This window comes from Catharus ustulatus, chromosome 1 (genome assembly GCF_009819885.2).
Source record: "Catharus ustulatus isolate bCatUst1 chromosome 1, bCatUst1.pri.v2, whole genome shotgun sequence".
Taxonomy (NCBI): Eukaryota; Metazoa; Chordata; class Aves; order Passeriformes; family Turdidae; genus Catharus; species Catharus ustulatus.
Window position 1 is genome coordinate 88,633,430 of NC_046221.1, and position 12,862 is coordinate 88,646,291.

The following is a 12,862-nucleotide window of genomic DNA, read 5'->3' on the forward strand; positions in this document are numbered from 1 at the left end:
GAGATTTTATAACATGCAGCACCACCATATGACAAATCTGTAAGCATGAAGTTTTCGTGGCGCTGGGAGCAGTTTGTGAGTGACATGCATGGCGAAGAGACATTTCAGAGGTGGAGGTAACAAGTTATCAGGAGTATCCATGTTCAGAATTTGTAAACTTCTTTTTTTCAAAGCATCACCATGAGAAAAATAAACAAAGGACGGGTTGCATGGGGCTTTGAGCAATCTGGTCTGGTGAAAGGTATCCTTGCCTATTGCAGAGGGCTAGAATGAGATGATCTTCAATGTCCCTTTCAAAACAAACTAGTCTTTGATTCTAAATCTGGATTCATTACCCAGCATTTGAGATTCTGGGTAACAGAAGATGGTTATTTCACCTGATCGTGAGTCATAAACCTTTACTGTAAATTCAGGAGAATGATAAAACCCAGTAAAAAGTGACATCAGACTGAGTGTCGAAAACATTTCTCTACATAGGATCTAAAACATATAGAAACTTAAGAAAGATAATCCTAAAATGATCAGATAAGAGATGCACTTCTGGCAACCTCTAATCAAAAAGGGTAGCATTAGCAAAAATCAGGGAGGAAAAAAGACCAAACTTCAAGCACAGCTTGAGAAAATGTCTCCTAGACACGTCACACGGTCTCTAGAAAGTGCCCAAGGGGGTTGCCTTTTTCCTATATTTAGGGATTGCTTCTCATAAAGATAAAGGCATATTAGAGCAGACTGAATCCAAAATGACATTTTATTTTGTGAGCATCTTGAAAGTCAAGTATTAAACATGATATCCAGGAGACAGGCATTACACATGAGACTGATTTCCAACCCAGGTAATATGATCCAGTTTATCTCCAAGAACTAAGATCATAGATAAGCATGGTATGGTAGGAAAGAGTTTGTAAGTCTTCTGTAGAGAGAAATGTTGCCCAGGAGGAAGCTGTCAGGGCCCTGAGTTCTTCCCTTCTTCTTCTCTTCCCCAGAAATTTAGCAGGCTTCACACACAGGTAGCGTCGTGATAGACATCAATGAGCATGGAGACAAAGGGGATCTAATAAACTTAATATATTTGTCTTCTCAAAAAGCTTTTGAATACATTTTTCATTAAGGGTTATTAAGGAAAAAAAATTCCATGAGACTGGAAGAAAAAATGTTTTATTGACTGAAGTTAATTAGTAGGTGTTAAAGACCATCTTCACAGTGATAAAGGATCAGCAATGGAATTCCTTAAGAATCAGTGTTGGAAGTGAATTTATTGAATCACCATTACTGAAACACCATAATTGACCTGGAAAATAAAACAACAGTGAAATCTCAAAATCTGAGAGGATGTAGAGATCTCTCAAACAATCCAAGTCCTTCTAAAGGGCTGCAGGAAATCCCTCTTCAGTAAAGCTTGATTCCATCAGTAAAGAAACATCAGATGAGCTTCAGTGTAGCCAAATATAAGACAAAGGGCAAATAATCTAAACTCTGCTTACCTGCAGCTGAACTCACTACTGGTAGTTGCAGCTCAGACTCCTGGGGTTGCCTCAGCATATGGTGCAAATATAGACCAGAAAAATTGTGAACATCTTTGGGACATCATAAGGAAAAAAATGGCAGGAACCATCATTTTGCCTCTGTATACAACCTCAAGGTATCCTGTCTCAAACATAATACAGGATAGTAAGAAAAGGTGTAGAAAGAACAACTAAATGGTCTTAGAGGGCTGGGACAACAAACATCTGTTAAGAGACAATACCTTTCCATAATCATAATGCTCTGGATTGGTGTATAAAACACATAAAACATATGCCTTGGGAAATTTAAGTCCAAGTGACTACGGCTTTTAATGACATCAGAAACTTTATTATCACCTTTCAAGGCGGCATTAGGTTTTTTCCTATAACTTTTCCTGAAAGTTTAATAGAACTATCCAAACAAGAAAGTGTCTATCCTACACTTCTCTCCACTTACGATATTAATATTATATCAAATTAAAATCTGAGAGAAAGCACTCATGTTTTATATCCAGGTACCTCATTTTGCTACCAGAGGAACAAAAGGGAAACTTGCTTGAAAAACATGGAAAAATACTGTTCTGTGTCTTTCAAAGTGCATTTTATTCTGGCTCTTCAGGTTTAGTCAATACAATGTATAAATAAGTATGGAGTTTGCCATGATATTTCAAGTTAGATTCCTAAATATAATAATCAAACAGATGCTATACTGACATAAACAGACATAAGCAATTGGAGAAAACAAAAATTATTGCTCCAACCAGGAGAAATAAGCCAATGTCCAGGCATAGAGAAATTGTTGCTTTTCAGAATGGCAGCTGGCAACTTTACTTGTTTCTGCTTTTTCTCCAGCCAAATTGCTTATCGTTTTGGGCTTCACATTTTATTAAAGATTGCAACCAAGGGGGATATTCAATATTTGGTCCATTTTTTCTAGACTGTTAAAAAAAGTGGATACCTTGCCATCAATGGAAAAGAAAAAAGCATAAATTCTTTAATCTATGGTTCCTGCAGGAACTATTAGGACCTATGATTGCTAAATATCAGAGACAAGTTTTTGGTAATGATATGGAAAATTGTTTTGATATACAGAATGGAAACTCCTTTCCTGAGTAACTTGATGAGTACCAATAATCAATGACTCTTAGCATCAGAGATGCAAAATCAGTTTTATGTCTGTCTTAAATATCAGGCAAAAATATGGTAAAACAAGGACTTAGGTCTGTTGCAACACAAATACATGTCAATGACTATTTGGGGTCAATGTTGTCACAGAGGTAGTTGCAGGGCATTCGAAGGAACTTTTGAAACAAAGCTAGAGTTAGTTTAGAAAGAAATAAAGAAAGAGGCATGAAAAGTAGTAGTGGAGGGGAAGAAACCCTGGAGTGGTAGCAGACCCTTGATGGAGGAACCTTGCTATGAATGTCATGGCTGGCTGGCAGCATGGGCACCAGTGGGACCCCTCCAACCCCAAGTTGCTTGGGTTCATGGGGGTTTCTCACCACCCAGAATATGTGGAGCAGCAGGGTCACACTGCGACCAGAGAGCCCACAACAGCCATGGGAGAGAGGGGAAAAATGGGGCAACCCATCCAAAGAAAGGATGAGAATCTTCCACCACAGCTGCAGTGGGTGAGGATGAGACGAGATGGAGTGCGTGTTCACGGCAGTGTGAGTATCTGGGTGTGTATGGGATTAGAGCTTCTTGTGATTGATGCTAGAAAGGTGTGTCAAGATCTGTAGGTGTTTATTAACATTTCATAATTCACTGATTTCCAGTGATTTATCAAAGAATCATGGATTGGGTTGGGCTGGAAGAGACCTTTAAAGCTCATCTAGTCCAAGCCCCCTGCAATGAGCATGGACATCTTCTGCTGGACCAGGCTGTAAAAGCTACATCCATCCTGATGTTTCCAGAATGGAGCACCTACCACCTTTCTGGACAACTTTTAAAAAAATAAAATTCTTTCACTGCAGTTATTAAATCAATAAACCACCTCAATCCTCATTTGGTTAAACTATATGAACTGTGCAGATGTTTCCCTGTGCCAAAATGCTGTTCAACAACACAAGAAATCTATTGAATTCATTAGGAACAATAAAGTTTTGGGTCATGAACTTAAGTACTTGCTGGCTTCTAGATTAGTAATTTTTTTGAAAAAATGAGATGTGCATAACTGCATTACTGGTGTTTTTGGTGTGTTAGCAGAATGGCATAGAGTAGAAGAGCAAGGTAGGAGGGAATAAGGGGATCAAGACTGACTTTCAGCTGATCCCAGCCCTGAGACAAACTAAAGTAACTGAGAAAATCATAATCTCAGTCCCTGGGACAAGGACCTGTTAGGATTTGTACAGTATAATGGGGATAAATTGCATTCTGAATTAGCTAAAGCAAAGAATATTGTGAGAAAACTCACTATTTGTGCTTCATGAAGCCATTTGTGTGGCAACTGCTGACGGCACTCAGAGAGGAGTGAGGCAATTATAAAGGGGGAGGGTGAAACTTGGCAGCTAAAGGGATGTGTAGCTGGCTAGAAAGAAAAGTGGACGTGTTCACATGCAGCTGCAGAGTACACTGAGCCTGGGAAAGTCTGGCAGGCTGAGATGAAAGGCTACTGCAGCAAAGGAAATAGGAACATAGGAGCAGGTCTGGGAAGCCTGAGAGGCAGTTCCTGCTGAGGACTGAGATCTAGAAATTTGGGGTGGATATATTTGCAAGTCCAAGGATGATGATGATGATGAAGAGTGCAGTGTAACACCTATCCAGACACAAAAAAAGAAATAAGCAAAAATCACCAAAATAAACCTGCTATCACCACCTTGGGGAAGAGGAGGTGGTGAATTATGTATGGGTCTTCAGAGTGAATATGTTATTCAAATGAAGTTTAACGCCACCACAGATAAAAGTGATTTCATGCTATGATGTCAGGTTACAAAAATAGATCGTTATGAGGAATAATGGAGAGATAGGGAATTCTGTAAAAAGCATAAGAGCTGTCAAGTACTCCCAGTGTTTCAGAGGACCTCAAATAAGATGAGAAATCTTCAGGTCCATCTCTAAAACTTACTAAAATTTACAGGTAAAAAGCTGCAAGTGGGGTCATTGTGCTAGAAGGTGTTAAAGTCATCCAGTTAGAATATGGATTGGAAAGAAGAGTACAGTAAATTCACGAATACAAGCCGCACTGAGTATAAGCCGCATCTCTGGGTGTTGGCAAATATTTTGGTTTTTGTCCATAAATAAGCCGCACCCGAATATAAGCCGCTCTGTCGTTCGCAGCGAGGACCCGTGTGCAATTAGTAACAGAACCGCGGGAGGGCGGGGTTTACTGGCTGAGCTAAGGTTGTGCAGGCTCGGCCCGCTAGGGGCCGCTGACTGGGCCAGGTGGCCCAGCCCGGTGCTGCCGCTTGGGGCCGGCCGCCGCTGCCACTGGGCTCGGTCACCCCGGGTCAGCGCTGCCCCGCGGTGGCAGGCAGGGACAGAGCTTCCCCCGCTCCTACGGCAGCGGCGGCGGGCGGGGACGGAGCTTTCCCGCGCCCGTGGCGCCGGCGGCGGGCGCAGACAAAGCACCCCGCCTCCTCCCCGAGCCGCGGCAATGGCTGCGCGGGGTTCCCGTCGGCTCCCCGAGCCGCGGCAATGGCGGCACGTGCTTCCACCCGCCTCCCCTGGCCACAGCAATGGCGGTGCACACTTCCCCCCCCATCCCCGGGCCGCGGCAATGGCGGCGCCCCCCCCACCGTCGGCTCCCCGGGCCGCGACAATGACGGCGCGGCCCCCTCCTCTCCTCCCCGAGCCGCGGCAATGGCAGCGCCCCCCCTCCCGTCCTCCCTGGGCCGCGGCAGAGGAGGGAAGAAGAGAGCCCTCCCGCCTCTCTCCCCGCCCCCCGTGCTGCCTGCAGGGAGCCAGGGCAACACGGTAACACTGTAACAATTGCGAAATGCCGGTTTTTCCTGGCCGGTGCTTGGCTCGGCACTCTGGCTGGCACGTCTGGGGTTGTAAATGTCAGCAAATTATTCACATATTAGCCGCCCCCGACTATTAGCCGCACTTCCGGGTTTCCACCAAAATTTTTGTCAAATTGCTGCGGCTTGTATTCGTGAAATTACTGTATTTGATGCCATTAGTACAGCAGTTTTTGATCTGATACATGATTCCTTAAAGAACTTATCATGATATATAATACAGGAACAACTCTGTATGAAAATGCAGGTATTTATGCCTCAAGCAATTATGGGGCAGGAGTAGGAGGCACTGGATGGGCTGCCAAGGAAAGATAAGTCACATGCCTTATCTGAAATTATGAAACAAGGCAGATGTCAGCTGTAGTGATAACTTAAAGAGTTAGATATAAAACAACACTCTTTTGAGACAATAGTAGTATAGGAGGCAGTATAAAAGCTGGTCTTTATTGGAGCCATCCAGCAACAGACATGGAAAATGCCTAAAATGCCCACTGCCATATGGATGACTATGGTTTTATAAGTTTAGCAAATTAGTATAAGTGACAAAAATCATCAATTAGAAGCAAAAATGATGAAGTAATTCCCCTTTTGGTTCTACCACCCTCCCCCCCCCACCCTCCCCACTTCATTTAGATAGAAACTAAGCTTTGTTTATAAAAATGTGACTTAAAGAGAAGAGCTGGTTTTCAACATTGGCTCCCCGGAAGAACCAAGACAGGATAGAGATTTTGGGTCCCCCAGGGTTTGAAGCCTCTAGAATGTATTCTGTCTTTCTACCTATAAGGGTAGGGGAAGGGTAGGGAAAAGTACTGGAACTAGCTAGGAACTATATAATTGTACAACAATAATCTACAGAACAAGGAACATATATGAAGGAAATATAAAAGCGAAAATCCTTCTGGCATCAGTAGGATACCCTGGAAAATAAATGTAGGGATAAAAAGCAGTTAAGTCTCCAGAAGAAATGGTTATAACTATTTTTACCACAACACAGTGAAATGGCTTAGCTGTCAGTGTCTTTAAGGCCGTGATTGTGCCCTTGTGTGTTACACACATTGAGTATTGGCTTAAGAAACTTTGAGGTATGTGGGAATAGAAAGTAGCAGTATACACACACTGTGCTAAAATCACTTGGTCAATTATGCAAACAGGTAAACAGGGAAATTTTTCCCAGTGACATTAACCCACTGCAGTTTTGATGGTTACTGTGCGGTTTTTATTGAAGAGGGCTTTTTGCTTTCTAATTCTTTCCATGCACTGTGCCAAACAGCATTGTGTCAAAACTGAGTAAAGGGAGAAAAAAGCCAAACGGGAAGAGAAACAGCCCTGTCTCATCTGAGACCACTTTCCAATCCAGTAAAGAAAATCAGGTTACTCTGAGTCTGTAGCCCTGATTTTGTGTCTGCCGCACATGCAGACCCAAGTACTCGTGTGTGTGTGTTCACACACTCAACATGAGTAGCAAAGTCATTCCCTTTGGAAATTATAAGACAATTTCAAGAATACAGATGTACAGCCTGTCTTGCATATTATGTAAAACTCCTTTAGGTTATGAGATAATGAATTCTTTTCCCAGGAAGTATCTCAGCATCATATTCATCATTTCCGGCCCTGACAATAAAAAGAGCACAGAGGGGTAAAAGTGAGTTTTGAACCTTGGTTTTACTCCCTTTCTCAGGTTTTGTGTCTAGCCAGTCTGAACTTGGATTATTTCATGAATGAAAAATGTCAAGTTCTTGCTCAGTACAGTGAAGTTTATCTTAGCTGCAATGAGATGGAAATGCATTCTTGACTCATGTATTTTATTTATATTGTATTAACCACAAAATCCTATCTTTCCATGGAGACTGCCAATCATGGATTTACGTTGTGTGATGAGAACGGATAAGGTTATTTTGAAAGATTTCTCATTAAAAATAAAGCTACAGATAATATTACAGTAAAATAATGTTAAAAATACCAAAAAAACCCCCTCTCAGTATACCAAGGTCAGCCAAAATAGCTACTGTGGATTTAAGTTTAAAAGTGGATTTTCAGTTCAGGACTTTTGTCCACCAGTATCTTAAAATGGTTTTTCTTGTACAGAAGCCAAGGTTTGCCCTAGGTTTTTGGGGATTTTAAAGTACATAACATTAGAATTAATAATTAAATTTTTCTATCTTCTATTAGTTGACTATCAAAATTTTGGCTTATTAACTGGTCAGGGAAAGCTCATGAGTTTATCCAGGCATGCAAACCTGATACGTGTATGTTCACTGTCATTCCACAGCTTCAAGAGACATTCCAGAAAGATACTACAGCCCATTGCTCAATGTGTTGCGTTGGGTTGACCCTGACTGGATTCTAAGTGTCCAACAAAACCATTCTGTCACTCTCCTCCTCAGTTGGGCAGGCAAGAGAAAATGCAGCAAAAGGCTTGTGAGTTGAGACAAGGGCAGGGAGAGATCTCTCACCAGGTACTATCATGGGAAAAACCAGCTTGACTGGTGGGAATTAGTTTAAATTAAATTATCAAATCAGAGTAAGGAAATAAAACCATTTAAAAGCATCTTTCTCCTACCCTTCCCTTCTCCCTCAAATTAATTCCTACCAATTTTCTCTCCTTCCTCTCTACCAGCTACCCAAGGGAGTAGGGAATGGGGGTTGAGGTCAGCTCACAACATATCTCTGCAGCTCCTTCCTCCTCAGGGGGAGGACTCCTCACACTTTTCCCCTGTTCCAGCATGGGCTCCCTCCCATGGGAGACAGTCCTCCACAAACTTCTCCAATGCAAGTTGCAGTTTCTCCCAAACTGCTTCAGTGCTTCCATGGGATACTGTCCTTCAGAAACAGGCTGCCTCAGCATGGATCCCCTTTGAGGTTGCAATTCCTACCACTAAACCTCCTCCAACGTGATCTTTTCTCTCTTCTGGGTCACAGATCCTGCCAAGAAGCTGGACCGGGGGGGGCTTTCCAGTGGGTACCTCTTTCAAGCATCCACCTGCTCCGTGGGCTGCAGATGGATCTCTGCTCCAGTGCCTGGAGTACCTCTTCACCCTCCTTCTGCACTGCAGGACTGTTTTTCTCACATATCTTCACGTCTCTGACTGTTGATTGCTCGCAAATTTCTTTTCTCACTTCTAAAATAGATATCCTGGAGGCACAACCACTGCTGCTGCTGGGTTCAGCTTTGGGCAGCGGTGAGTCCATCCTGGATTCAGCTGGTATTGGCTCTGCTAGACATGAGGAAAGCTTCTGGCAGCTTCATACAGAAGGCACCTTTGTAGCCCCTTGCCATGCAAACACAATACACCTGTAAACCTGCAAAGGAAAGGAATATCTTTAAATGTTTGAAGCATGTGATTCTAATTTTAAGCCCAGAATGTGTAGTCTAGTACTAAATTTTTTCCAAGTGTAGGGTTCAGTATATGTCCTCTGCCTCAAGATAGTGTTGTTTTCACTTTACAGAAGTGCAACGTATGTTTCCAAATGGCTGCCAAGTATCTGGGTGCTCATATTGAGTGATCAATAGTCAAAGTGAAAAAGTGCAAGTAATTTTTTCATGTTTCATATCCTTTAATATTTATTTGGCTTTAGATTCTGACATATAATCCAAAAATAGTTTATATACTCTATTAAAAAAAAAAATCAGTAAATGTACATCTGTCCAGCTTTTGGTACTTATATAAGAACAGTTGAATAAAGTGTCCTTTCATTTCATCTAACAGGATTTTGCATGACATATTATTCTTTGAAAGTTAATTTTGCAGTATATTTTCCCTTATGCATAAATCTGATAGCTTGATTTTTTCTTGTGAATGTCTTGATCATTATTTATGATTTTATTTTTAACTGTTCTTTGAAATCTCTTAAAACCCACTGATCCAATTTCTACAATGGTTCAAACAGACAAAGAATCATTGTTTCAATTGATGCTGTGCCAGTTTATTTCAGAAGAGAATCTGGGTGAGACATATTAAGCTTTTTTTTAATGTTGATTTTCTAAATGATCAAAAAGAGGGGGGAAAAGGAATTTTATCGTAATCAAATATCACAGATTGACTGTTAACTCCAACTTAGACAACAAAATCAGTGTTTTTCAGTGAAGTAGAATTTGCCCCTTAATGGAGTTCTGCACCTGCACTCTTGTTGCCATATATTTTTGAGTAAGAGATCTCGGTCCACCTCTGCAGAGCTCAAATGGTCTTTGAACTTCTTGTGGTTTTGTGTCACAGTCCATGCTACCTCTGTCACCTTAACCTCTAAGAAAAATCCTTAAAAATAACTGCTTGGATGTGCTTACTAAAAAAAACTTGTGATTCAGTTGCTTCTTTTTGTCTCTGTGTCTTTTTCATTCCTGAAATTGCAACCTGCTCCAGCTGCTCCAAGCTAGCCAGGGGGCAAGGCTATCCCCAGCATGGAACTGACGACTCAGCTCCCCTGCCTGCCATGTCCATCACAGGATGCCACTGGTGACATCTCCTAGGGAGATGACCCATTAGTGGTCACCCTAAAGTGTCAATTGGCACAGTGAAAAGGATGCACCATACCACAAAATACTATTTAGAAAACAATTTATAATGCATGTTGGGGGGGAAAACCAACTAAATTGCATAATCACAAAGCGAACAGGATGTCAGACCTTCCATGCTATGCAAACTCCGGAATATTTTCATTTGTTTTTAATGTAAAACCTGCCACTATCATCTCCCTGGTCCTGCTTGTTTTTTTCCCTGGGGTTGGGGTCACCAAATATATCTATATATATATCTATATCTAGATATAGATATATATATACACATATGTTTGTGCTTCAGGGTATGGGAGAATAGAAAACAAAGCCCAGATTTGCAGGAAAATAGGATTTCCTGTCAGCTGTGTAATATTTTCTCCAGCAATACCTAAAACCCAACCAGTTGTAGCTGCCTTTACAGTTGGATTAATAAGGTAGGTTTTTTTACCCGAGAGGATTTTATTTTCCAGGTCCTTGCCAAAGCAACTTCCAACTTATGTGTGGAAGCATCTGCCTGTCCTTCGTTTACTGTCAGAACAATTTACAGTCAAGTGTAGCAAAACCTTCTCCCAGAACAATAAAAAAATAAAAACCCTCCCCTAAGATGACACTAATATGGAATTATCACTGTAGCAGTCTACAACTTTTCAATAATTGCTCCAAAGACAGAGCTAAAATTGGTTTGCCTGGGAACGTGTTGCAAAACCCAGCAATGTCTGTCTTTCATTCATTAAGGCATTGAAATATTTCCCCAGAAGACAAGGATTCAGAGATGAACAACTGCTCATTCTACTGAAATAAAGCCCAACATCTGCTTCATTCTAAGGACACTGGTATTTGCATTTGAAATTACAGTTAAGTGGAAAGTGTGTTATTTTCTGGCATAAAATGTAATTCTAAAGATGCTGCAATTCAGCATGCATTCTTTTTCTGGATACTAATTGTGCTTATAAATTATATTCCTATTTTGTATGAAATTGTGAAACTTTTTACAGTATCTAAGTGGTAGTATGTCTCATATTGTGCTGCCATAGGGATGGACTCTTTCCATTCTTCTAAGACACTTTTTCCAGAATAATTATTTATTTTAGCTTTTTATCTGGCAATGTCCTAGGTGTTTGACCATGCACCAAACAGGAAAGAACATGGAACAGATTGCATGCCAAAACTGAGGCCTCTGCCCTCACTAGTAGCAGAAAAACAAAAAGACATTCTCCTCCTGCAAGTTTGTTGAAAAACCTGTGTCTCAAATAGCTGTTCTCCTGACTGAAATAAGAAAGAAATGGAAAATTAATGTGAGTTTAAGCTTTTATCTACTCTGAAGTATTTGAAGCACTTCAGCATTTAAATTGTCGGTACACTACAGAAAGCCTATGGAAATGTTTCTTGTCCTTTGTTGCAAACCTTCTGACTGGTTTTCTTTGATTGCTAATTGCCTAATTCTGGCATCTGTGAGAAACAATGAGTGCCACATTTTAACTTGTTTTTAAGTTTTATCCAATACTGTATTAAAACAGTGTCCTGCTACCATTGCCTTTCTAAGGTGTTAAAATGCAAAACTTTCAATGCTGGACTAAAAGATTCAGGCAACCCAATATCCTCCATCTGACCACAACACTTGCTTAGGAAAGAGTGTAGGACCCCAGATCTGTAGAGATAAGGCTGAACCAGTAACTGTGTCTCTTACTGGAAAATCCCCTGTGGCAAAGCAAGCTTTCTTTTCTGTAACCATAGGAAAATGCTTTCTTTTTTGTCTTAGGTCCTGAGGGCTGCAACTATAAATGGTGTGATTTGTCAGTCTTAATCTCATGAGGGCAAGAGAGATTTTCCTTTCCACTGCTGTTGGTGGTCAGTGTGCGTGATAAATTATGACTAAAAAATGTCCTCCAAAAACAGTTTCTTTAGGGTTTTACTTGCATGTGGTTTATTTGCAGTGAGATGAAGAGGAATAAAAGAAAATATTTTGCACTTTAGCATTTTAAACAGTTTCCAGGTAATAGCCATTTTATAATGAGAAACTGTCACACTGCAACTTCAGTGGTGGTATTTCTATTCCTTTAGTGAATGGATTGACTTTTGTAGAGCTAATATAATTTACATGGGATGAGGCTCTCAGTGATGTTATGTCTGGTATTGTAAGTTAATGATTTTTTAATATTTATCTAGGGCTATACTTTCACATGTCATCAAATGAAGGCCACCTTCCTCCTAAACCCTGCATAGAAAAGAGGAGTTAGTATCTTGTCTATCACTATTGTTGGTTAAGAGTTTGTTAGAGTTTTTATTTCATCTTCTCCTATTCTCTTTTTAGTCTCTGTATCCATTTACCTTGCCTTACATCTTCATGCCACGTTTGTTGTCCTTTTGGGTTTTTGCTGTCTACTCTGTTATTTTTACCAAAGTGACCTTAAATGTACAGGTAATCCAATAATAGTTTAGCTTTGAACTTTTGAACCAAAAGCCTTCAAGCTAGACACAAAACATGATTCCTGTCACTTTTCTGTCCAGAGTGATTTGCATAGGCAGTCTGTAGCAGGCAGGTAACTAAGAATTTTTTATTTCATTGGTTACTTAGGTGGTGTAAATCAGCATTTCTCTTCTTCAAAAGCCAAGGGAACTCAAAGCAATTTGCATCAGATAGAAGTTGATAAATAAGCACTGCATTTTTAATACTAGAGAAAATTTTCAAATACAGATATCCATATACAGTAATTTCACAATTATAAGCTGCACCATTTTGACTAAAATTTTGGTCTGAACCCAAAGTGCGGCTTATAATCAGGTGTGGTTTATATACGGACAAAGAATGAAAAGTTGCTGTTTTAGTTTGGAGGACAGGTGTCTGCTGAGAAAGGCAGGAGCTTCTCTTTGAAATGGAGAATGTAAACCCCCTCCCTCCAAATTAT